A 22,261-nucleotide genomic window follows, 5' to 3' on the forward strand; every position below is an offset into this window, starting at 1 on the left:
ATGGTCCCAGGCAATGACAATGCTGCTGACCCTGCCACCAAACTTTATGAAGAGTCACTTTATGGGAACCATCGTGGCTGTAAAACCAAGACTCTGGCTTCTACCAGTTGCTTCCTGAATTTTCTTAAATTGAAACAAAATCTTTCTCATTTTTTAGAATTTTCCTGGGGATTTTTTAAGGCCTAAGTTGACAGTCACCCACCTGGAATAACTTAGAGACAGCAGTGACCATGGTGACACATTAACTCTTCTCCAGCTTTGCTTTTGTGACATCTTCTCTGGCCTCTTCCCGTGTTCTGTATGATGATGATTTCCAATCTGTGGCTGCTGTCCAGATCCCCCACATTGCTGCCAGTTCCAGCAAGATTTAAAAACTAGGAACTTTTCTACTTCCAACAGATCACATCCCAAAGCCATAGCTTCTGCTAATCTACTTACATTACACAGAAGGATGGAATCATCCAGAAGAGTCACACTTTGATATCTGAAGAGAGTGAATATACAGGAAGGAAAAATGGCTTTCTCCTGGCCATTTTCACTGTATTTATCTGCCCCTTTTACCACCCTGTATTGCTTCGTCATTCATAATGATTACTCTTAAGCCCCCTGTACCCATTACTTGGCACATTCCCCACACCTCCCTTTAAACAAATTGTAGCTTATACCATTCGCCCTCATGTCTTTCTCGGATGATCGCATGCACAGGTGGTGAGATAGCAGGACTGAGAGTGGCATACTGAGTGTGGTCTGGAGTGGCTTCAAGTTTTAGTTGTGAGTAGTAGGTAGAAATCTCTGTTGCCAGAGTCACTAGTTTTGATTTTTCTGGTTTCCTGCCTTACACAAAGGTTGTAAATACTTTCTTCCAAGCACTGACCTTTCAAGAGAAGAACCACAGAGACATTTTTGTTAAGGGTTTCATCTAACAGGAATTCTGTATGAGCTAAAGATGTGCAAAGACCTGTACGAGGAAGGCACTGCAACTAGGAACTTGTGAGATCGCAGCCGTTTGTGATCAGCAATACCTCTTCAGTTGCTGTTGTGTGTCAGGCACTGCACAGCATCTGGTCTAGAAAAGACGAAAAGCAGAGTGTAGATCTACACTAAACACAGACATGGAATGGGGGGAATGTAATTCATTAAGTGCCAACCTTGCACCACATAAATCATGAAGTTATAGTTCATCAAAGTAACTTCAAGTTCTATTTAATTATAAAGGTGTGTGTTCTTGTAAGAAAACCCATTATGTAATCATTAAATTTTATGAAGCAGAGGATTTGGGTTTTGATTGTTCATTTGAAAAATGATTCTGAGCACAAAAATACTCTTAGAGGAATAGAGGTTTCAAACTAATGCATTAAAATTTTTATTTATAGATCATTAGCTATTAGACTAAGAGGTGGGACAGGACAGAGGCTTGAAGCTAAAATCATTAGGATTTCAAAATGAAGACAGAGTGTCTGAGGTCACAGTAAGTTTCTGATGACTTATGATTTAGGTTACAAAAGTTGATTAAATAATTTTTCAGTTATATCTCTTCACTGTGTAAGGCAAATTTTAACTTGAATTTGGAAGTTAGAAACCATATACTGTATTATTTTCTAGTGGACAATAGGAGAATCAAATTTTTCTCCCTACATTGCCATTTCATCACTTGTTAAACATAGGCTCTACCTTTAGTAACTTGTATTTACATTTCAGGACATTATTAGCTTTATTTCACTTTGGTTAGAAAAAGGCACAGAATGCTTACTCTTCTTTTTTCACTGTCCTGGTTTGAAAAAAGAACAAAATCCATCAAAGAGTTGGTGTGCAGACAGGAAAAATCTTCTAATGTGAATTGAATGGTCTTGGTAATGGTTTTCTCCTAACAAGTTACCAATAATAAGAATTTGAAGGTAGGAGAAGGGTAAAGGGACAAATTGTTTCTTCTTAAAAGCTTTTTTTCCAGTAATACAGTGAAGCAATTATGGAGGAAAATGCTAGAATTGCTTCATGGATCGTCCAGGTCCTCTGTGTTGTTTTAAATAAGCATCTGATGATAATAGTTCTCCCATTGCCTCTGGTTTTAAGTTAGCAAAGCTACTCAAGAGTGGAAGATTCTTCTCTTTCTCTTCCCTCCCTCCATCTCTCTATCATTCTCTTTCTGTCTCTGTCTCTCTTACACAAACACACACACTCACACACTCACACATACACACATACACACTCACATACTCACACACTCACACACACATTCTGAGAAAATGCAGTGACTCCTTATAAACCCAGTCTTGTCTTTTAGCTTTTTATCATTAACATCACAGCGGTCTTTATTATATCAATATGGGTGAATACTTCCTTTAATCTAGAAACGTCTTATTGGGACATCTTATTACTTGCTGTAGAATGACTACTGTGCTTTATCTAAAGATGAGGGGCCAGTCAGAAGCTTCACATATCTTTTATTCTATAGATTCAGGATTACAAACTATATATAGCAGCCCCAATCTACTTAGATAATTGACATTTTATAATATATTTGATTATTTTATATGCTACTCTTGCCCTATACCACAGATGCAGGGATAAAGCATGGATCTGTGTCATTACCTACTTGGACCTTGATATTTCTGGGAAGCATTAAGTGTGTATTTTAGCAGGTTGACCTTCTCTATGAACTGGAAGCCAATTCTTGAATATAATTCTTCAGATTCATTTTAGCTGAAATATATATATGTTTCTATATCTTTAAAGAATATGAATATAATATTTATATGTAATATAAAATATAAGTAAAATATTTTATGGAATATTTTCTTCTAGAAAGGTTCAAATTTAAGTAAGTTAATGATGAAGAAATGAATATAATGTTAATACGCAGCATGTTTGCAAGTTATAATCATTGTGCTGCTTTCTGTGTGCCTCACCTATGTAGATTTTTTTACTTAATTGACTTAATATATTTATAAGTCTGATATAGTAGATTTACCCGTTTCTCAAATACTTAGATTTTGCTTTTTAAATTTATATATTTTTTAGTTTTTTTTAAAGATTTATTTATTTATTTATACATGCACTGGGTACAGTCGGAAGCACGGGAGGGTGAGAGAATTCACCAGAGCCAGAGCGGGGAGCAGAGCAGGCAGAGTGACGAAGTACACTGCTGAGGGGAGCAGCAGGCGGCAGGAGAGGTCTGCGCGCCATGTGGGACCCTCCTCTGGTGGCCGGGGAGCAGCTGGGGATCGAACCGACGCTGCAGAGGCTGTGGGCAGCTTCGCAACCCAGCACTCAACCGCTGCGCCACCGGGGAGGCCCTAAATTTATATTTCTTTTCAAATATTTGAAATGCTTGAGAGACTAGGATATATATATATATATATATATTTAAGATTTATTTTATTTATACAAGAGCCAGGGTACAGTCCAGTTGCACAGGAGGGTGAGAGGATTCACCAGAGATAGAGTGGGGAAGAGAACAGGCAGACTAATGAAATACACTGCTGAGGGGAGCAGCAGGCGAGACAGGAGAGGACTGCTACGCCATGTGGGTGGCTCCAAGGCTGGCGGGGATCGATCTGGTACTGCAGAGGCTGCAGACAGCTTCACAGAGCTGCACTCAACTGCCTTCACCACCAGGGAGGCCCCTGAGACTAGGGTATATTAAAGTATCAATAGAGTATAAACAGGACTTCTGAAGAGCTTAATACTTTAAACTTATAAATAACTCACTAATTAAAAATAAGTGGAAGTGTTCTTACATGAAGTTACTAGATTTTTTTAATGAAATAAGATTTTTAAACTGACAATAGAGACATAAGGAAAATTGAGTTTGAAATTTATTATATTAAAGTTTAATTACATGGTAAAGAGAACTAACCAGAAATAGGTATCTGTGCTCTTGACCACTGCCCCCAGCAATTAAAAGCCTTAATTGACAATTCATATGGGAAACTTGAAGGAAGAACGACACTTTGATGAATTTCAAATATTCAGTGTGTGTTCAGCACATTTAGAGAATGTTTCTGCGTTAGGCATGGTGCTAGGAGTTAGTGCAAAGGGCTTAGAACGGTGCCTGCTTGACATGCAGCATAAGCTCAGTAAGTATGGTTATTATTATTATTATAAGCCAGTTCTGTGTGCCCAATACCTAACATGCCAGTGTGTGTGCATAGCTCTCTAGCTCTGTGTCCAAGTCCATATCCATCTTTCTATCATTAAGCTTTTTGGAAGGAAGAAGAGAAAGAAACAAAAATATAGATACTAGTAGAGATATTCACCTGTGCTGTATGCAGATTCTGGTAATAATTCTACAAGAGACCGACTAAATCATTTACCATGGAAATAAAAAGACATCTTTGTTAAGTGGTGGGACCCAGCCCAGCAGCTGTAGAACTAACTGTCTCCAGCCGGCACAGGGTGACTGGCACTCAAATTCCAAACAAGCACTCTGGCTTTAGTAAGTGAAGCCCTTTAGGACTATAAATAACACCATTATATTCACTAATAAGTACACTCCACTCCTGTTACTGTGACCGCTCCTACCAATACTGCCTGTGCATTGCTAAAGTGTACTGTGGGATACTTTAAAATGATCAGAACATCAACCTCTAATAAATATCACACTCTCCTATTAATATCACACTCTTGTATTCATCATCTGAAACCAGACCAAGAAGCACCTACTCAAGATCCCTGGCTTGTGTGCTATTGTATTTATCAACCTCCAAGCTATTTAAGCCTAATATATCCAGCTCCTTTATAACTAATTCTTTGCAATGGTTTTAACCCTTTTGGAATTTGTTTAAATGGGCACCCATCATTTGCTCTTGAATATAATAACTCTGTGAGTTCATCATCCACTAAATGAAACGCAGCTTCCATTTACTGCCCCAAGTGCAATTTCATCAATTTCAAAGTGGTGATCTTTCAGTGCACAGATCTTTTCCTTGTCCTTTTTCCCAAAAGAGGTTCTATCTTTAGATCTGTTTCACATTGTTTCCTTTGCCTTTAGTGAATCCACATCCATATTTTTTTGAGTCTAATTGGAGTCACAAAATAGAAGGCAGCATTCGTACACAGTGAAGATCACTTTCTTACATGTGCCTTCATTATTTCTATTTAAGCCACTTTGTTTTCATTCTTGGGAAATGCTTTGAAAAGTTTAAAACTTTTCACCTCTGTAATTTTGGCTCAGTTTGTCAGAGTTCTGAATAAGATACATGAAGGTGAATGTACTTTTTCCCCCTTTTTCTTTTCTTTTTTTAAACATAGATTCTGCCTCTACTTTAATTTGCGCAATTTTCATGCACTGGAAGTTTCTGTGAACCTTTATTCTAATCTGTTCCTGCATTTTCTTACTCTTTTCTTTTTCAGTTTTATTTCCTTATCACTTTTCTGTCCTCATTTTTTTTCTCTTTCATTCTAGGTTGGCACCTGTACGTGAATGTCTCTTGGTGTTGCCGTAATTCCCAGTTCCATTGGCAGTTTTCTGGTCCTTGAATGGTTTGTGGGGTGAATGTTTGGAGAGGACAGTAAAAGGTTAGACAATTACATTTCTAAATAACCCCTTTCTGTCTCATAGTTCACTAAAACCTGGTTTAAAACTTCATTTACTGTTTTTGCACCAAAAAGCAACTCTTGTGTTTTAGTCAGAAGTAATGTTACTATTCTCAATCTTATAGATAAGACTTATTAGTTGGATGACTGATATATTTGTAGTATGACCTTGGACAACATGGATTATAATAGTAGATTTTCATTAAAAGCACAAGGGGCATATGGCTTGTGTTTCTAAGGAGAGCTGACATTGCCCCAATCTCGTATGCTGCCTATGTCCCTTCCTACCCAGCAAAAAAAGAGAAATTTACCTGGAAATTGAACTTTAAAATACAGTGTTAGTGAAATAAAGAATTATTTTTTCTATGAAATGTTTAAACAAAGTAACTATCTTAAAATAAACATAACAAAATTAATGCACAGTTGTTTATATTAAAAATTGTGAATTACTAAGGTTGTATTTTAGTGACTAAATTAGCCAACAGTGGAAATATTTGAGAAATGAACATTTCTGTGTCTCTGTGAGTCACATGTCCACAGTGACTTCCTATTAGTAAAATTAATCTTGAGAATCACTCCAGATCTGGGTAGTGGAGGTCATGATATAAGGAACCAAATGGAGAAAACTGGAATGGACCCAAGCCTGGAGACTAGATTATAATAATGAGTCTGACTGGTAATTAAATTTACCCACAACAAAGTTAGATTTGTCTGTATTTTTTTAAAAGATTTATTTATTTATTTATTTATTTATACAAGCACTGGGTAGAGTCAGAAGCGCGGGAGGGTGAGAGAACCCACCAGAGCCAGAGCGGAGAGCAAAACAGGCAGACTGATGAAGTACATTGCTGAGGGGAGCAGTGGGTGCGGCAGGAGAGGTCTGCGCACCATGTGGGACCCTGGTCGGTGGCCGGGGATCGAATCGGCGCTGCAGAGGCTGCGGGCAGCTTTGCATCACAGCACTCAAATGCTGCACCACCGGGGAGACCCAGATTGCTGTGTCTTAGCATCCTGAAGTCCAGAGGTGATAGACATACAGAAATCCACAAAACCAGAGGTCTATATATATGTGCCAGAGTCAGGCTTGCTCAGATGGATCTACTACAAGAGTTTGACATAATCATAACTCAAGATCCCAGGATGATGCTCTGTTTAAATTTATTCTTCTTAGGGTAGCTTGATGAGTGCTAACAGGTTTAGGTTGGCAATTTTAATAACACCCTTACAGGTGGGGGCAGAAGATAAGACTATTAATAGCCATATTATTTTAAATGAGTTAAACAAATAGTTCTCTAAAAAAAGGTTAACAGTAATATATACACATTGGTCAAAACATATTAAAAATCAGATGAGTATGAAAAATCAGATAATTAATATTTACTCCTAATTTCATTATCCAGAGGAAATGGCTATTTATGTTATAATGGATAACTTTTCATTACTTCCAACCTGTCCATATATGTAAGCAAATCTTTGTGTTCATGTGTGTTTTTCTCACTTATTTTTCTGATCTCCTTAAAAAAGACATTATGCTCTCCCTGCCATTAACACCGTTGTGTTTGAGTGTAGCCCTGAGGAGGTGTTAGGCTAGTATAGGATTCTTATACTATTTCAACTCAGTTTGGCTTTTATGGCAGCAATTGTTAATTGTACAGTGAAGACTTCCTGATGCTGGGATCACAGTCATGAAAGGGAAAATAATGGGAGTTAATCCTGGTTACTTTTGCCCCACAATTAATAATCTAAAAACTTTATTATGCTAATGGATTTCGTGGATCAGGGATTTAGAAAATGTCCAGTGGGATGACTTGTCTCTGTCCCTTGTTATCTGGGTCTCAACTGGAGAAATAAACATTTGGTGTGACTTGAGAACTGAGGCTTAGAATCTTCTGTAGGCTTCTTGGCTCCCCATTCTGGCATCTATGCTTTGATGACTTGGGAGGGCTTGACCGCAGAGGCTGTTGACCGGAGCACATCAAACGTACCTTTTTGATGTTACCTGAGCTTCCTCACACTATGGTTGCTTTCTGAGCAGTTTGACTTTGACACAGAAGTTTTGGTTCCAAATGTCAGTGTTCCTGCAGACAAGGCCTTGTGTGACTCAGCCCTGGAAGTCACATTGTATCACCTTTGCTGTCCTCTACCAGTTGAAAGACTCACACAACATCCCGGGTTCAAGGATAAAGGGACACAGACTCCATCTTTTGATGGACAACTTGTTTAAGATTTTGAGAAACAGAGGGAAAGCAGATCACAGCTCCAGACTAACTATAATTTAAAGGAAATCCCCCAAATGGTTTTTGTCCATCTTTGTGATCTTTTTATTTCTAGACAAAAATTGTCCTATATAATTCAAGTATGATATTAAGAACTAAAGGAGATTAAAACTTTTGTAATACAGTGGCCAAAGAAACCTCAAACTTTTGTGATAGAGTATGACCTAGAGTGGGTAAGAAAAGGAAACTTTTCTGACTGACATTTTATCACTGAAGTGTGTCGAGGGGAGACAGAGAGCAATAGTCAGAATAGAGGTTGGCAGATTGTCAAGACTGGGAACAATAAGAATATGAAGTAGAGTAGTCTGCTTTATTCACATTTGCACATGTCACTGGAGCCACTCATACCTGAAATGACCTAAAACAAAACCATAACTTGTTTTTTCTCCAGTTACCAGTGATGCGAGAAATTTAGATTATTGGGCCTTGACTCTTGCAGTTTCTGGTAGCCAAGGTAATATTTTTTGGTTTGCTTTCCAAAATAGCATGCCACTCTGAAGCATAAATCTGCAATTAATCCTCCAAAACAGCCCCACGATGATATACTGCTTGGCATTATCAACTTCTGTTTTCTTCCAGGTGCCAAATACATAGAGCTCTTAAAATGCTCCCAGCAATCAAAATGCCATTTTGCAATATTTCCTTCCCTGTTGGGGTTTTGTTTTTCCATCATCCTTCTAAAATGAGAAAAAAAAATGATTAAAGGTAAAGGAAAATAATTCTGACAGCTGGAGGAAATGATAGAAACCCACTTGATTTTCTAATTATCTTATAGTTGTGCTGTTAATGATGGATTTTTGTACATAATGGGCACATGGCAATTTTTAGAAGGCAAGTCTCTAATGTCATGAATCTGAGGTCAGTATATGCTACAAATAATTGATGACCAAACTTGCCCTGAGGAAGGGCCTTAGTTGAGTTCAGCATGAGGCAGAGAGTTTTCCATAAATGGCCCATTCAAGTATTTGTAAGGAAAACCCAGTTGTCACAGATGGTACTGTTGAGAATGAAGTCAGATCATGGTTGCCGACACTGTTGGATGGCACAGAGCTGGAGCAATTTCACCTGCAGGAATTATTTGGGCTCCTGGTGTAGCAGAAGTGTAGGTCCCTTTGGAATATAAATATTCTTAAGACAATTGAATCATCTTTACTGGGGACAGAAAGAGAGTGAATAAAAATTAATCACAGTTGAACAAACAGCACACTCTGACATCAGGGGTCGAGAAGAGGGAAGGATATGACTGATTTTCAGGATTCAGTGGTTCTTCTGTTGTACCAGGGGAAACATTAAGGACTACATGACCACCAGCAAGGTTAACAGTAAGTGCGCAAGATGGAAGAAAATAGAAAATAGATATGAACTGCTTCTGTACGTACCCTCTCTCCCCCTGCACGAGCCCAACTGTATTCATTTGGCCTAACCTAGTTTGCCAATAGCCAGCTTCTATCTCCCTAGAACAGGTTACCACAGCTGTGTGTTGCTTGGACACCTCTTTGGCTTATTGCAAGAACATGCTGGAAGCACAAGTGTCAGGTCCAGCAAATATTGCATCTAAATTTCCAAATTCAAGCAAGGAGAAAGAACCATATTTTCCTGGTGTTTGTTTGGGGAATAAAGTTGGATAGGGACCACCTCTGTGGGTTTTTCTTCACCTTCTCCATATGCAAAGTCTTGTGTTGGTTGATTTCGCAGGCATTGTCTCATTTGATAGACCTCAGGATCTCTTAGAGAGAATACCAAGGCTCAAGCACATGCAACCAATCTGTAAGGTCACAGAGGTGATATAGCAGCTGGGTGTGGGTCCAAGGAGTTCTAACACCAAACCCAGCACTCTTCAAAGCAGTGTGTCTACCAGAATCACCTTTTTGACTTGATCTGTCTGCGAGATCTCATCAGTCAGCTTACATGTCACCTCCTCTGAGAAACCCTCCTAGTCTTGTCTATGTTCATTTTCACTTGCTACATTCTTTTGCATCTGGATCTGTATCTCTTACTTAGTAAATTTTATATTTTGCAATATATTATCTTCTTCATTCTTTACTTTTGTTTCTTGGAGAAAATTTTAAAAATCCAAGAAGATTCAGAGAATAATATAAACATATCAATATACCAAATGCTCAGAGTTGACACTGTTTTTCCCTAATGTTATTTTTTAATTTTCCCTAATATTCTTTATTAAGGTAACATTGGTTTACAACACTGTATATTAAACTCAGAAATACACATTTTTAAAAAAGTAATAAAATCATAATAAAGTTGAAGGTCCCTCTGTGCCCATACTCCATCTTCCATTCCTCAAGACATCCTTTTTTGTGAATTTGGTATTCCAGTTCATGCTTTCATACATCTACTCCATCAGTATTTATCCATAAGCAATGCATAGCATGATGTGTTTTATAAATTTGCATAAATCCCCTCTTACTGTGTCTTTTCTATAATTTTTTTTTATCTTAATGTTAACTTTCAATTATCCCCCTATTAAGATCTAACTTTAACACAGGGCCCTACCCTGTGAAGGTAGCATATTTCATATCCACTTCCTTAGTGACACCCATTTAGGTAGTTGTGAGTTTTGTGTTTCATGGAACATCTCTGTGCATGTTCTCCTGTTCTAGTGTGGTAATGCTTCTTTATAGTTTACCTAAAGATGAAATTGTTGGGATGTAGGATATGGTGTTTTCTGTCTTGCCATATCCTACCAAGTTGCCCAGTAGAACAGTGCTACCAATTTATACACCTTCCAGAGTCATGTGAAAGCATTCATTTCTCCACAAGCTACCCAGTATAGGAGTTGCCTGATGTCAGCTCTCTTTTAATAAGCATATTTCTTTCCACAGTCATTTCTCGATCTCTTTAGGGAGGCATGTTTTATTTATATATGTCTTATGTCCTTAGGGTCCTACATATGACTAATCTACATTGCACTTGATATTTATGGATTAGCCTATTAGTCTACTGGATCCAGTGCCAAAAGATCCCCCCCATGATCTCTTTTTTTTTTTTTTTTTATAAATTTTATTGTTATATTCCCCATACAATTGCCGCCCCCCATTCTGACCCCAATCCCTCCCCTCCCGCCCCCGCCCCCCTAAAAGTGTCTCTGGTTCATAGTTTTTTGTTGATTTTGATTTTCACTTTCTTATAGTTTTTCATTTTCCTGGTCCATTATTTAAGTTTTCTAGATTCCTGCTATGAGTGAGCCCATGATCTCTTGAAATACAGGCAACAGCCATATCTCTCTTTGCCCCAGAATATCTTAAATGAAGCAATATGCAAAAATCACATCATAGGATGTGAATTATTTGCTTCCGAGCCAAAAATGAAATAACTCATTGCAACCAAATTAAGAGCATTTAATCATCAGAACTAATTAGTTAAAAGTCGAGCTCATATATATGAGGAGTTTATTATGGGTACCTCCTCACTGAGACCAGCTGCAGCTGTGGTATTAACATAGAGACAGTTTCCCTGCTCCCATTCCAACCATCTCTCCAAGGTACTATCCATTTTTAATTGCTTTCTCTATTGTATATTCAAGTTTCCCCTTTCAGCTAAATTCTCCCCACAGTGTATAGCAATTCTCATGTGTTAGGCATCTTCTAAAAAATTCTCCTTTATTCTCATATCCATCTAGCTGGTTCACATCTTTCACCTGCCCTAAGTTATACTTCCCTAAATTAACCTCCTTCTCAGTGTACCCTGTTCTGTCTGTAATTCCTTCATCTCTTATAAGTGACTTACTGTTGCTTAATGCAATAGACATCATTGCAGCCCTTGTCTTACCTGATCTCCTGCAGCATCCGAATTGTTGACTCTTGATATTGCCCTCCGTTGGAACCTTGGCTTTGACTGGCCCTGGCTACTCAACTCATTTTTTATGAAATTGTTGGTTTTTATTCATTCATGATTTCTAAACTGGGGTAAAAGCTTTTCTTCTTATTTATTTGTATAATTTCTTTAAATAACAAAGTCCTTCCCAATATTTCTGTAATATAGATAGAAATATTTTTCTAAGATAAGGATTATACTGTGTCATTACAAATGGTGTTGTATTGTAGTTTAATACAAACTTGAAGTTGAATATTCTCTGAACTCCTGCATGTTTGAAATAGCCGTTCTCAAGAAAAGTTAGATAAATATAAGATTTTTGTGTCTCGTTTTCTTTTCCTTTGAACTTTTCAAACATAACTGCACAGTTTCATTGAGTAATGACTTGGACAAGTCTCACCATATGATTTACATTTCCCAGTTTTTGATAAATAAAATGTGATTTATTCATACAATACAATATTATTTCACAAAAAGAAAGGAATGAATTACACTGATAGATGTTATGCTGTGGATGAAACTTCTAAGCATTACGCAAAGTAAGGGAAACACACCTCAAAATATCACATATTAGGACTAGCAAGTAGACCATAAATCTGAGGCACACAGCAAAGGAGGAGCATGGAAAAAAGTCAAAACAGGAGAGGAAAGAACACAAGGGAATATGGTGATGGTTCATGGTGCTATGGTGGCAGGAAAACTATGGGGACTACAATGATGTAAGAAAAAAATTTAAAAATATTATTTTATGATAATAAATTATCACTTATCATTTATTATGTGATTTTATAATAAAGAACAGAATGGAAAAGGATATTGTTTGGAAGGGGGCAGAGAAATGGAGAGAAATGGAGCAGAATCTAAATTCGTTTTTCTTTCAGGGAGAACTTTCTGCCGTTTCTTCTCTCATTCCTCTTACTCCACCTCCTCTCTATACAGTTATATCCCTACTTTTTTAGATGGTCACATACCTGCATTTCTCTATTCTCAAGAGCAAACTTTGTTAGATGGCCCTCAGGACTGACACTACTTTCACAAAGATGTTCATTATTCCGGGCCTCCCCCGTGGCACATCAGTTGAGTGCTGGGCTGCGAAGCTGCCCACAGCCTCTGCAGCGCTGGTTCGATCCCCAGCCACCTGCGAGGGTCCCATATGGCGCGCAGACCTCTCCTGCTGCCCGCTGCTCCCCTCAGCAGTGTACTTCGTCAGTCTGCCTGTTCTGCTCCCCGCTCTGGCTCTGGTGAATTCTCTCACCCACCCGCGCTTCTGACTGTACCCAGTGCTTGTATAAATAAATAAATCTTAAAAAAAAAAGTTCATTATTCCAAAGTATAAGAAAGTGCCCGTCAGCTTTTGGCATCGTGCTGTGTTGTGATTCAGATTTTACCGTGATTCGGATGTAAGCCCAACTATGAGCTTATGAATGTTGTTTTTGTATCATTGGAATATTTAAATTGCTTCTCTATTTTTTTTGCCCTTTTTGTGTTTTTTGAGGGATAGTTAAGAATATTATTTATCATAATGCCACCCATTTTAATTATAAGTGCTCAACTCTTTACTTAGTTGGCGATATTATTTTTACAACTTAAAAGTAATAAAATTACTTAAAAATTAAAAGAAATTTTTCTTGGTCCAACTACAGTTCATGGCTGAGGCTTAGCCATGGGATCAATCATCGTTCCTTGCTTCTTTGAAATTTAGACAAAACTTAACTTATGATTATAGCTTAAAATATGGGAAATGAAAAGAATTAAATTCCAAAGATTTACTAAACCTTATAAAAAGGTTCAGTAAATATGACTGGGAACTATTTTTGAATACAAAATGGAAGGGCATTATATGAATATTTTTATAAAAGAGTGGGTAGGAGAATGAATTAATATTTCTTCTTTATAAATGGATAAAACAGGAATGGAAGTTGTGACAAGAACAAGTAAAATATTGTCACTTCATGGATCGTTGTTTAGAAAACTATTTTCTAATAAAGACATGGCTAGACATATAATAAAAACTGCTATAAAAACATTTCTTTCAACCACTTGGTTGTACTGGTGATTAAATTATCCTATTTCAATGCAAATTATGTCTTGCAAAACTTGAATAGATATATTTTTACTTCACAGAGTTCTCAACATAGTTGCTACATTCATTATTATATTTTTATAATCCCAATCTAGATAGTGAACTGCACAAAGAGCTTATTTTGACCTCAATATTTGAGATCAATTTGGAAGCCAAATTAGTTAAAAATATAAAGTGACTTCACCTCCAGGAGGCAGTTAACTCATACACATACTCCCTGAACACCGGGCTGTCAGGGAAAGCATTCCTCCATATTTCTACTCATTAAAATGAGAGTTTTCAAACTCTTAGGAGCTAGAAGAGTCACATCAGTGGGTAGGGCATGACAGAGACATATTTGAGGGATTATTAGATGAAAAAGCATTCCGTTCCCCCTCTCTTTTGTGGGAAGTGCAAAATGTGAATGTCAGAAAATGATTATCTTTACTTTGGCTGCTGCCTGAAAATTTGCTGGTATGAGACACTGAAGGTTTGGACAGGCATGTGTGCTGTATCCCTCTTGGCCTCAGTTTTTTAGGAAATAAGTAATTTAACTTTTCAGGAAAGAATATGACACAACCTGAGAAAAAAGAAAAGCAGATTGATTTTGAGGAAAATGAGTTAGAAGTCTTCTTTGCACTTCATCAGATTCTGTGAAGTGAGGCTACATCTTCCATTTCTACTACATCTTCCGTTTCTAAATAGTCACTCAAACCACAAAGAAGTTGAAGGTCAGAGGAATAAAAAGTGACAAATGACTGATAAACACATCTAGCAATGGAATTTTCAGAGGCCTCTAAACAAAGTAAAAGGAAGGCTACATGAAATGATAATCCCCTACTGTTTAAATAACATCATTAATGTGCTGTTTCAAAGTAGAAGACTTTTTTGTCTACTGAAAATTACTGAGTATAAGTGACATCATGGATGACAAATTTTTATGAATACAGAATGATATGATCAATGCAAACATGAAATCAGTATCAGTTAAGGATTTTCTTTTTTTGAAGTTACTTTAAAACCTTGCATTGTCTCTAAGTTACATCAATGACTACAATGATGAGGATAAACCAAAGTTCCTATTTTCCAGAATGTTAATAAAATAAAAAACTCATGTGTAAGCATGTAGAATTGTATGTTGCTGCTAGGCTTAAAAAAAGCATAGAATAGATTTATTTACCCATCTGGAATCTGAGATCCAGATATAACTGGCCTTCTCATTCTCCTACCAAATAGATCTACTTCATACCGTCTTGTCTTTCATGACAGTACAAATAATGTTAGAGATACCAGATTAGGTGTGCTGGATGCTGTGCTAAGGAATGGATGAAGGATAACAAGACTTTAATGAATAGGAAAGTAATTTATAAACTGCATATCCTCAGGGTCTTTTTTATTTGACAGCATGAATGATGACCTGTAAGTTAGCATGTATTTTGCTGCATTTACTGAAAAAAACTGTGCTGAAGATTTAAATAGTAAAGGTGTTCAATTATCTTCTATAGCAATATGGTGCTTATTAGACATCAGACTAAAAAATATCAAGTTAAGCAGTTGATTTTTGAGTCTGGATTTATGAGAAGAGGCCAAGACTGGAGATATGGAATGGGATGAGATGAGATTGTTTAGGAGTGAATAGAAAATAAAAGGGGGGGTTGCAGTATGAATCCTGGACACCTCAATGTTTAGAGATTAAGAAAAGATGAAAAACTGAGAAAGTGAGCTAGGGAAACAGGAGAGTGTGGTATCCTAGAAGTTATCTCAAGAAAGGGGGGTCTGCTATATCACCAGCTGCAGGGATATAAAAAAAAGTTATCTAATAGAATCCCTATTCTATATTTTAAAATCACTTAAATTTAATGGATTGTTTTGACAACTGGGAATTTTAATCACCCTTACTGTGGAATAAGAGAAAATTTTTTGGGTAGGAATGAATTTTATATACTTTAGAATTTACCTCTGAATGACTCCATACTTAAAAAATAATAAAATGAAAGTGAAATCTTCCAATAAATATGTCAAGTAGAATATTTCCTTGCTTCATGAAATGTGGGAAAAATTAATGAGAAATCATTGCCCTAGATCAGAAAAACAAACTGAAGCGATAGATGTGAAGAAAGAAAGGGGAGCACAGGTGAGAAAATTAACTTTTTCTTTGGAATTTTCTAGATGTAAATATATCTGGGCTGCTGCATATTAAATACTTTATGTTATAAGCTCAAACTGTATCTCATTAAAGCAGCAATGTTTTCAAATTTGAAAGTTGCTGAGAGCGCAAATCTCAAAAGAGAAAAAAAAATTCTGTGTATATATGGGGTGAATGTTATCTGGACTTATTGTGGCGATCATTTCACTATATACACAAATATCGAATCATTATGTTGTACCCCTGCAAGTAATAAAATGTCACATAGTTATACCTCCATAAAAAAATAAAAGAACAAAAAAAATAAAAGAACATACATTTGATACTGTAAAAAATAATTAAATATCACCCATGAATCAATCCCTAGTACTAATCCGTAGTACCTCAATGTGACCTTATTTAGAAATGGAGTCATTGCAGATAAAATTAGTTAAGTTAAATTAAGATGATGTCCATAGGTTGGGGCCCAACCCAGTAACTCATGTTCTCATAAAAAGAGAAAATTTGGACACAGAAATAAGCACCCAGAGAAAATGCCAGGTGAATACAGAGGCAGAGAGTTTCTAGAACTCAAGGAACTTTAAAGACTGCCAGCAAATGTGTACACACACACACACACACACACACACACACACACACCCCTAGGTATAAGTATACAGTTTTTTCCTAATTAGATTTAGTTTCTAATAGAAAGTTGCAGATTATCAGGAAAACCATCTTATCCTACATGCTGATTACTATGATTTTTTTTTAAGATTTATTTATTTATTTATACAAGCACTGGGTACAGGCAGAAGGGCAGGAGAGTGAGAGAATTCACCAGAGCCAGAGGGGAGAGCAGAGCAGGCAGACTGACGAAGTACACTGCTGAGGGGAGCAGTGGGTGGCAGGAGAGGTGCACGCCATGTGGAACCCTTGCCTGGCGGCCGGGGATAGAACCGGCGCTGCAGAGGCTGGGGGCAGCTTTGCAACCCAGCGCTCAACCGCTGCGCCACCAGGGAGGCCCTGATTACTATGATTTTTAACAAATCTCATGGGCATAAAATTTTTTACATGTTGTCAGCTTCCCCAGATCTCAATGTTTTTGCAAGTAAATAAAATAGGAACTTAAAGACACCTTGTATTGTTACAGCTGTCATCAGGGTGCATGTCATAGATAATAGCTACATCAATTGAGAGGGTAGGGGAGGGAGAGAGATTGGGAGCGGAGAAAAGGAGGAATAGGGCTGTGATTCAGAAAGAGGACTCATCCTTTTATCAGTGATCAGGTCAATGCTTCATGAAGAATAATGTGCTCCTTGTGAGCAGACACTTATCACTTTCATCAGGAGGAAGACTAGCTTCCCTCTGGGTGATGGAAATGATAAATAATCTTGGACAGGTTAGCCTGTTTATCACACACTGGTGCATTCACAAAGAGCTTGGTCAACTATGCTGGAACAACATAATTGAACTAGCTGTCCATTCTGGTTTTCAAGTTTTTTTTGTCACAGAAGGGTGTTCTGTTGGCAAAGTCACAAAAGATGTGATTCATAGCTCAGTCTAATAGACTGAAGAGGTGTCTCCTGGTGAATGTTGGCCTTTCTTACTCCTTCTCATAACCTCCAGTAAATATATGAAGACATATTATTGTAGAAGGTTCTGACTTATTTAGGGACACTTAGGTGAAATGCAGATGGAAGTCCGTACCCCCACAAATTATGTGCACACTATTTTATCTATGTGCATATGTGACTTTATTTTTTATTTATTTATTTATTTAAATTTTATTTTTATATTCCCCATACAATTACAACCCCCTTATTTTGACCCCAATCTCTCCTTTCCCCGCCCCCCACCCCCCATAGAGTGTCTCTGGTTCATAGTTGTTTGTTGATATTGATATTTTCTTTCTTATAGTTATTCTTTTTCCTGGTCCCTTATTTAAGTTTTCTAGATTCCTGCTATGAGTGAGACCATCCGGTATTTTTCTTTTTCTTTCTGGCTTATTTCGCTGAGCCTGATCCCTTCCAGCTCCATCCATGTTGCTGCAAATTGCATGTCGCTACATGCAAAAGAATGAAGCTTGACTACTACCTAACACCATGCACAAAAAACAACTCAAAATGGATTAAAGTACTAGACATAAGACCTGAAACCATAAAATACATAGAAGGAAATATAGGCGAAACACTACATGATATGCACATCAAAGACATCTTTACAGACACATCACCCAAAGCAGTGGTAGTGAAGGCAAACATATGTGACTTTTAACAGTGAGACTCCAATATCTTCAATGGGCACTTTAAAAGTTCTAAGATCTTGCCAACAGGTTGTGGAGAAAAAGGAACTCTCCTGCACTGCTGGTGGGAGTGCAAACTGGTCCAACCACTATGGAGAGCTGTGTGGAGATTTCTGGACCTACTAAACATAGAGCTTCCATAGGATCCAGCAATTCCACTCCTAGGTATTTACCCAAAGGACACAGAAACATCAATTCCAAAGAGCACCTGCACCCCTATGCTTATAGCAGCACTATTTACAATAGCTAAGCTTTGAAAACAACCCAAATGCCCAAAAATAGATGACTGGATCAAGAAGATATAGCACACATACACCGTGGAATATTACTCAGCATTCAAAAAAGATAAACACATGCAATTTGCAGCAACATGGATGGAGCTGGAAGGGATCAGGCTCAGCGAAATAAGCCAGAAAGAAAAAGAAAAATACCGGATGGTCTCACTCATAGCAGGAATCTAGAAAACTTAAATAAGGGACCAGGAAAAAGAATAACTATAAGAAAGAAAATATCAATATCAACAAACAACTATGAACCAGAGACACTCTATGGGGTGGGGTGGGGAAAGGAGGGCTTGGGGTCAAAATAAAGGGGTTGTAATTGTATGGGGAATATAAAAATAAAATTTAAATTAAAAAAAAGTTCTAAGACCCCTTTAACCCCACATACACCAAAAAGCAAACATTGATGAACATCGCTAGAATTTTCTGAATATGATCCCCATTTGGCCTGATTTTTCTTCTTGCTGATGGCCACCACAGAGTAGGAGCCAAGCATATAGTTTTTTGATCCATTACTTAAATGCACCAGAATTCCCAGGTATTGTATGTGCAATGTACTGTCCTTTGAGAACTTTTGTCTTTGATAGAAAATAGACTTGATTCTAAGCCATTGGCATGAGTCAGATGTCTGAAAATCCGGGTCTTGGTGGATTTCATCTTGGTTTTACAGTGGGAGCTGAAATGGAATTGTTAATATAAATACCCACATGTTGACTAGATTCATCTTAGCAGTGAGTATTTTTCAAGAAATATGGAGACAAAAATGTTTGGTAATGTCTTATTGATAGCAAACTTTACCTTCCTCTACTCCATTGAAAATGAGCACTTTGACTGTTTATGATCAAATAGAATAAATGTGTAAAATTTCAGGAATCTTGGTGAGTAATAGAAATACTAAACTAAATATAAGTAGACTGGGAATAACAAAAGATCCAACCTGATGAAGTCAGATTCGTGTACCCATGACCTTATCGTGTACCCATGACCTTATCTGTTGTTACATAGCCAGTTGAAATATTATATGAAGTAACTTGGCACATAATTGCTACTATAGCCAGAGAGCAGAAAGAGGAGATGTACAGCAACAAGATAGAAACCTCTTCTGATCTCCATAGATTGAAAACCTGCTGCAGAATTTGGCTATGTTGACATTAGCTGACCTTTACATTGTTCCATGCACTTTAGCTGAATGTTAGAATGTTAGAAATGTTTTCCTCATGGCAGCCATCGTGTTTTCAAGGGGAAGAAAGACTTTGATTGGCAAGAATCTCATTAAGTGTGGTTTTAAAGGATCTTGACAATTCCAAGTTGTTCAAAGCAAGGTTATTTAGAGTAACCCCAATTTGTTGTGGCAGAATTTCAGGGGAGCATGTTGCAGATACGTGTCTATGATTGACTTGTCCCTTTGTCATGACGCAAAATTCTGTAGGTAGATTGCTGAAGAGTTCTGATGACACCACATCTCATTCTTGTGAAAAACTAATGAATTAAGCCATTGTGGGAAAAAGCCTTGTAATACTTTGCTCAGTTTTTAATCAGTAAAACTGGAATTTTCCAAAATAGATAAAATCTTCACTTAGAAATTTCTATGAAACGCTTTTTGGATGTAAGCTGGGATTTTGTTGTTCCTATTTATTCTATGTGCCATTAAATATTCATCAAAAGTAATTGGTTAAAACCATGATAATATTCAAGTCAATAAACGTAGCAGTCAGCGTTTACTGAAGTCTAATAAAATCTTTATTTTATTAAATAGAAAGGCAATAAAGATTACTCATCATGTTCCTATCTAGAAGTGATCAATTTATATATCTAATTTTATAAATGGTGATCAAATTTCACATGCTACTTTGTAACTGAATTGTGTCTCAAGGGATCAAGAAGAGGGTATGATAATGCTCAGTATGACTACAGTATGCTTCTTACTCCATGTGGCTGTGGTCTGGTTCACCTATGGTGAACAACACCTATGAACTATCTAGAACGGTGCCTGGGATCTATCATATACTCAACTAGGCCTCACTGTTGTTATTGCCATTCTTATTGTTTATGTCATAATGATTTGGCAATTTAAGGAAAACATTGGCCATGATGCCATCTATTTGAGCCTCTCCCCACTTCAACTCCCAGATTGAATAGGCCATGCCTTTTCTGTAATAATTGGGCCTTGAGATGGTTCTATAGCAATCTGCTATAGAGTCCTATGGGTGCCCCTTCCTGCTGGGCCCTGTAGATGTGAGCTTCCTGCTTGGCCCTATAGGGGGCAGTTCCCGTTCAGGCCATATAGTTGCAGGGTCCCTGCTGGACTCTATCAGTGCCAGCTCCCCAGCTAGGCCCTAGTTTTGCTGCCTGGCTCCCTGCTGGGTTTTTTAGCTGCTGGCTTCAGTTGAACCCTATGCTTAATGGCTCCCTCCTTGTTCTTTAAATATGGGCTCCCTACTGAGACTTAAATGTGCAGGCTTCCTGCTGGGCTCTAGAATTACCAGCTCCTGCCAAGTGTTGAGGGTGCCAGCTCTGTGCTGAGAGCTGTAGGTGCTGCTCCCTATTGAGCTCTCTGGGTTCTACCTCTCTGCTGTGCCCTATAGGTGCGAGCTTCCTGCCTGGCCCAATAGTAGACAGTTCTCTGCTGGGCCCTATAGGTGCCAGCTGGGGGCTAAGCACTGGATTTGCTACCCCCCTGCTGTGCCCTATGGTTGCTGGCTCCCTGCTTTGTTATTGCCGGCTCCCTGTTGGACACTTTAGGTTTGGGCTGAAGCTGGGCATTATACTTTCCTGCTGCCAGATGTTTCTGTAGGGTTTGGCTCCCAGCAGAGAGTTGGCACCTGTAGAACATAGCAAGGAACTGGTAGCATAGGGCTCAGCAGGGAGCTGACACCTATGGGGCCCCACAGGAGACCGACAAGTATAGGGCCTAGCAGGGGGGTTGCATCTATAGGGCCAGCGGGAAGCTAGTACCTATAGAGTGCAGTAGGAATCCCTCACCCACAGAACCCAGCAGGGAGCTGGCAAGTACAGTGCTCAGCAGGGATCGGATTAACCAATAAAATCCTTGCCACAGAGGGGAAGGAGTGTAGGCATTCTCAATTGGAAGACCCGTAATCTTCTATTCTCTTTGCTTGTTGAAAAGCAGCCCACAAAGACGGGGAACTCATGGAGGACAAATATGTTGGATGTTTAATGACGACCCTAGAAATTAGGTCCTGTTGAAGTCATAAAAGTGGCTTCTGTGACCCATCCCCACCTAACCCTCATCCCCACTACATGTGCACACGCGCACAAACACACACACAAAATCTTGGGCATCTAATGATACTGGATTGCTTAGAAGGGGTGTGAGGTATGAGGAGGCCATGACTCCTATTGCATCCTAACATGCATCTTCATGTTGTTGAAACTTATTGTAAGAAGAAAGAATAGACTTGTTCTGTATTATCAGACCCAAAATAAACACAGACTTGAAAATTTTTTTTCTTTATCAGTAAGGGGTCTGTGATTGCACTTCATTCCTGGCTGATGTACATAGCAAATAGCCCAACCATCATGCCATTGGTATGGTTTAAAACTGGATTCTTCTTAAAGATGTCCAAGAAATTAAACAGAATCCATTGCCAGGATATTTGGTCAGTTCCTAGCAAGCTCCACAAACAGGAGCTACTCAATGTAATTTGCACATAATAATCTGGATTACTTAGCTCTATGACATCCGGTTTGTTGTCTAGATGTCAAACCTGTTCAAATATTATATTTCTTTTCCAAATTTGGAGATTTGCACTGTGGTGAGCCCACTGAGATAGCAATAACTACCTAAAAAATTTTTTGCCAGCATATACTTAGGGTCATGAACAT

The 22,261-nt window shown here is 38.0% G+C and overlaps 1 protein-coding gene across 9 annotated transcripts in view; it reads left to right on the forward strand.

Annotated features, from left to right (window-relative positions):
- The window catches only part of LRRC3B (leucine rich repeat containing 3B), a 277,752-nt gene that overhangs the window by 103,440 nt on the left and 152,051 nt on the right, over positions 1-22,261 (forward strand). For 8 of the 9 annotated variants that reach the window (XM_054692856.1, XM_037525340.2, XM_054692866.1 and 5 more), the window contains one exon: positions 5,405-5,517. The exons of the other annotated variant lie outside the window; for it this stretch is intronic. The gene's annotated coding sequence lies outside the window, so the exon portion shown is untranslated. The remainder of the gene's footprint in view (positions 1-5,404; positions 5,518-22,261) is intronic. 9 annotated transcript variants of the gene reach the window in all.

Source organism: Talpa occidentalis, unplaced genomic scaffold (assembly GCF_014898055.3).
Source record: "Talpa occidentalis isolate TD23 unplaced genomic scaffold, MPIMG_talOcc4v2.1 talOcc4.10, whole genome shotgun sequence".
Taxonomy (NCBI): domain Eukaryota; kingdom Metazoa; phylum Chordata; class Mammalia; order Eulipotyphla; family Talpidae; genus Talpa; species Talpa occidentalis.